The sequence below is a fragment of the Crassostrea angulata genome, chromosome 5 (genome assembly GCF_025612915.1).
Source record: "Crassostrea angulata isolate pt1a10 chromosome 5, ASM2561291v2, whole genome shotgun sequence".
NCBI lineage: Eukaryota > Metazoa > Mollusca > Bivalvia > Ostreida > Ostreidae > Magallana > Magallana angulata.
Window position 1 is genome coordinate 42605981 of NC_069115.1, and position 6000 is coordinate 42611980.

Below are 6000 nucleotides of genomic sequence, written 5' to 3' on the forward strand. Positions count from 1 at the left end.
ACAGAAATATATCCCACAATATGGCATGCCTTAACAAACAGTGTGTTGAAATTTCAAGCATCTGCAATAAATAGCTGCTGAGAAATCTTTGAGGAAAATTTGTTTGAAAGTTTTGGCTAAAATAAACAAAGTACTCATTAAACAGGAAGTTGACGTCCGATTGGTACAAAAATACATCCCGCGATATAGGTAGCATGCCTATACAAATATTGTGTAAACATTTCAAGCATCTGCGATAAATAGTTGCTGAGAAATCTTTGAGCAAAATTTGTTTGAAAATTTTGGTTAAAAAATAAGCAAAGTCGTCATTTAACAGGAAGTTGATGTCCGATTGGTACAGAAATATATCCAACGATATGGCATACCTTAACAAACACTGTGTAAAAATTTTTGTTACGGACGGACAGACAGATGGATGGACGGACAGACAGACGGACGGACAAGGTGATTCCTATATACCCCCCCAAAACTTCGTTTGCGGGGGGTATAATTAGCTATAAGCAGTGGGATCGTGACTCCGTAAACTCAGAAATGTTACAAAGGAGTGAGTGTAGGACTAAATTCAAACTACTCTACAATTAAAACAAGCTTTGCTCAGGTTTACATGTATTTCCTTTAATAAAAATGAACACTCTTCGAACCCGATTGGTTATTATTAAAACCTATATTGTTAAAACTACATGTAGCCCTTGTGCGCTTTATGTCGTAGGTTGATTGTTTTAATCCTTCAGGCGGGCGCCTCAAATTTTGTCAAGATTTATAAGTTTATTACTTGGAGGAGCAAAAATAATGGTTAATTGGAATGAAATCCTTTAATAAACAGTCGATAGAGCGATACTGCGATGATGATAGCGCGATAAACAACTTACAATGACATGATAGAGCATTGCGTCATCGCTATCGCACTTTCGCGTCACCGCTATCGCACCATCGCGTTATCGCTATCTCACCATCGTGTTATCGCTATTGTACCATCGCGTTCTTACTATTGCACCATCGCGTCATCACTATCGCACCATTGATCCTCACTATCGCATCATCGCCTTATCGCTTTCGCACCATCACGTCAACGCTATCGCAACATCGCGTCATCACTATTGCACCATTGCGTCATTACTATTGCACCATTGCGTTATCGCTATAGCACCATCGCGTCATCACTATTGCACCATCGTGTTGTCGCTATCGTACCATCGCGTGATCGCGCTACCTCTGCATTGTGCCATCGCACCTAATGAACTTGGGGCAAGTTCATGACACACACTCAGGTCGTAAGAGAACTTTCAGTGTTTCTCCATAAGTATAAGTATTGACAAGACACAAATGTTGCACAGACAGACTTATGGACAAGATAATTCCTATAACTCCCCTCTCCCCCCCCCCAAAAAAAAACTTTGTTTAGGGGGTGGGGTGGGCTTTTAAATAATGTCTAGGAATTGTTGTGTTCATCAAAGTATCACTGTGGCTTACTTATCATTAAATATCACTGTGGCTTACTTATCATTAAAGCTAAAATACGGTATCATTGGTAAGTTAATGTTATTCAGGGTCTGGTTGGGATTAATTGTTCATTAAGTACAGGTACATTCTTGTATTAATAAGATTTATTTCATTTGGAAAATTAAAATTCATGGGTGAATGAATCATTAAACAGCGCTCATTTCAAGTTTATTGTGTTCGTTAGGGTATCAATGAAATTTGGTTGGGATAACAATGGGTTCACTGGGAAATCAATCAGTAAAAAAACGCTGCGTAGTTGAAATTTCATTAATTTGTGTAACATGTTGGTACATAAAATTCATAAAGTGTATCAATTATGAACATACTTAGTATCATTGGGGTATTTCAAAGTTCATTGGGGTATCATTGGGGTTCATTGGGGTATCATTGGGGTTCATTGGGGTAAAAAGACGCACCCCAAAGTTATTATCAGTAAAGGATATACAGCATAGTGCGATAAATGAATCAACTTTTTTAATGGCGCCCAATAACTAGCATCGCCTCAAAACTTCGGAGTTACGTTTTAGACAATAAAACGATGTCACACTTATCTTTTTTTGTGATCTAAGGGGAGTAACTCTTACGAATTTTTACTTCCGTAATTTTCTAAATCGAATTCATTTTATTATTACATTTCCCACTTGTTTACAAAATGGCAATGGTAATGAAATGTCAGACAACAATAAAAACGTGATCATAAAACTTATAGAAAGTGGACACAGGGCGTCAGAAATATCTGAATGTTTAAACATAAACAAGTCTACATTTTCTTAGTTTTTAAAGCGTTTGAGGAAATGTAGAAATGTCGAAAACAGGCTGCGAAAGGAAAGAACCAGATTCATAACTGTCAAAGGAAAATGGACACTTTTCAGGCTAGTAAAAAACACTCGTTTGAAAGAATCAGCGATATGTTAGGATCCTTGCATTTTTGTAAAACCATATATCATAACATTTCATTTTTTGTGATAAATTAAAATGTTTTATTTTGAAAAATTGGAATCCCAATGTGGCCCTACCCTACTCCTCAAGATTTTGATTTCAAAGAATTTAAGGTCAGATGACACATTCCTCAATTTTATATATAACATTTTCCAGGAATTTGTTAATGGTTTACTACTACTCTGACAAGCTTTCTTGCAAAAAATTAGGATACCTTATCAGGCATTTCTGCAAAATACTAGATAATGCAATTTCCTATACAGTCTTCTTGAAAATACATTTGAATTGCTGATATAAAAATAAACAAAGGATACAGCACAGCGAAAATCACTAAATTAGGCCGGGCTTTGAACTCACAACCTCTAGATCCTACGCTCCTGGCAGAGAGCGGCCACGGCTCTAACCACTAAGACATCTTAGCATATATATACATATACAAGTAAATTTCAATCATTTTAAAAATCACCATAAAAAAATAATTTGTATTGGAACTCTTTATTATGAGAAGATACAGAAAAGATGCTCGAGGAACATGTCGTCTGACCTTTAATCTACTTTATCCAAGATTGCTTTCAATAAAGTTATAGCTTTCGTAGGCAAGTGGTTTTTAGAAAAAGATTTTTTAATATTTTCTTATGTAAAGTTTGTCCCCCTCCCCCACCCCCCAACATTGTGACCCCATCCTACCTGCGGGGATCATAATTTGAACAAACCTGAATCTACCTTACCACCCAAGTTTCAGCTTTTCTGGCCGAATGGTTTTTGAGAAGAAGATTTTAAAAGATTTACACTATATATTCTATGTAAAAGTTCGACCCCCTCCCCCATTGTGGCTCCACCCTACCCCGGGGGTCATGATTTTTACAAATTTGTATCTATACTACATATTAAGGATGCTTCCACACAAGTTTCAGCTTTCCTGACTGATTGGTTTCTAAGAAGTAGTGATGGGAGTCGGTGAGATTTTCATAATCAATAATCGGTTTCCCGCAACTAATAAATAATCCATTATAATCGGACATTTTTATATTCTATAGTGTAGTGCTAAATAAATGTAAATAAACAAGTTACAATGAACAGACTCATTACTAGGCTTTCGTAATTTGATTTACTTAGTATTTTAAGCGATAAAAAAACTATATTCAAAAGATTTTCCTTTGTAGGCAGTCCGACTTTAATTTTCTTTAAACCAAAATGCGTCCAAATTCTAGAATGTGCTATGTTTCCCGAGTAAGAATATCGAGCTTTCAGCTCAGTTGAGCTAAAAAATGGCAAAAGTAACCCTCCCTTTTTACATAACAGCACAAGAACCCACAGGCACTTACTACACTATATAAACATAAGTAATCACAGATTACAAAGCTCACCGAGACGAGGCATCACCTTATAAGGCATCACCTGTATGAGACCACCTTTATCATATTATATGAAAACTATCTTAGATATTCATGGATACTGTTTTGATACTGTACACTATTGTATATCATATGTTAAAAAATTGTATGATTATCATATGTATTTGATCACATGATACAATATCATACTATATATACAATATAGAATTATATGATATAATATCATATCACAGTATTGAAATATATGATATTATAATGTATATAACTGCATTATATTATCAAACCTGCTTTTGTTGGCTTTTTTTCCGATAATGTCACGAAACACGCCATTGTTGTGAAACTTTTAAATCATGATTACTCAAATCCTTTCCTTAGGCAAAGTTATCAGTACTCACTTATGCAATGCCAGAGCTGAAGGATTTCTCAGAACAGTTAATTTTCCCCATTGCCATATGGAGTCATTATCAACTATCCCCTTTGTTGAAATTCTGTGCAAAACTCTCTCTGTAAACAGGCATTAAACCAAAGCTAAGGTCCAGAGTACAACAAAATACATTATTATACTGTAACAAATGATCGGGTTTGGGGTTCTGATAATTTTATATCATGCGGGTGTTATCTTTGATGCTTATGGCATTGTGCGAGGATAGTCCAGATGACACTTAGTATATATAAGAGCACACTCGAGAGAAGAGCTGATTCTGTGTTCGGCTATCAAAGAAGTACGTACGTTAATACGACTGCACAGTGTTAGTATTGGGTTAATCTTTAAATTGAGCGTTAATATTTCATCATATCTTATTAAATGAGTTTACCATGCTGCAGCTTGTGTCGGCTGCAGGGATACAGCCCTGTACATATGATATAGGCATAGAGCCAAGAGACAGATCTCGCAGCTAGGTCTCAAAGCCGAGACCTGTTCCTCGGATAGAGCCCCAGGTTATAACCCACAGATCATCAAGCCCCATCCTTTATTTCATAATTTGTGAATTATTTGTTTTGCATGCTTAAGGATAGGTCATCCTTACAACTACATTACCAGCAATGTTATTTTTTACAATCCTATCATATCGTATCATGTATCAAACCTATCATATCGTATCATGTATTAATCCTATCCTATCGTGCGTGTATACTGTTCTATCATGCGTTAATTCTATCCTATCGTGCGTGTATACTTTTCTATCGTGCGTTAATCCTATCCTATCGTGCGTTAATCCTATCAGGTTTATCGTTTAATTTCAACAATTCTTCCGTTTATCCTATCGTGTTAATCGTTTCTTGCCTTTTCATAAGCAAGTAAATTTATTACTAAGTTGCAACTCGTTCAGTGCGCCAGATACGAATATTATCGAACAAGAATTGTAAAATCCTATCCAACATTCCGTCAGGATACTAATTTTTAAATTTTTTAGATCAAAATTAACCAATATTATATGTAAATCATATCTGTTAACATTGAAAATGAAAAACGAAGTTCTTAGGAACAAGGTAACATATTTAATACCTGTATATGGAATATATTAAATTGTACGCAGAGTGTATACCTGCGTAAACATTAACTTTTATGCAATATAATTTTGTTGCATCATATTTTACAGAAACAAAACTATTTATGATATAATTTATATTAAATTAAAATCCGAATTGTATTTTGAACCCGTTATTTTCCGTGTGATATTTGATTTCAGGCTGAAATGTTCTCGGCAATCAGCTAGGATGTGTGGTAAGGAAAACAATGTTAACAAATCGTACGCAGAATGTGTATCTGAGTAAATATTTATTTAACTTGTCTGTAATAATTCGTTTTTAATGCATCATTTTCTTATACAGAAAGAAATGTAGTTATGATAGATTTTATATTTACTTTATACAAGAGTTGGATTTATATGATTAAACCTGCTATTTTCCGAGTGATTTAATCTAGGGCTGAAATATTCGCGGCGATCGGCTAGGGTGTTCGGTAATGAAAATAATTTCATTAATACAGAAATACAATACAGAAAATTTATTGATCATTAAAGCTCATAATTTTAGTTGAAAAAAAATTAACTGCAGGTCATTTTTATACATTCTATAAATGATGCAGAGATGATTAACAACTCGGCAATTGCTACTAAAAAGAAATTCCACGTAAATCTTTATTTGTACGTGTTCTCTCTCAAAATCTGCCATTATCAGTTTGTTCGTAAATATCGTTTAAAGC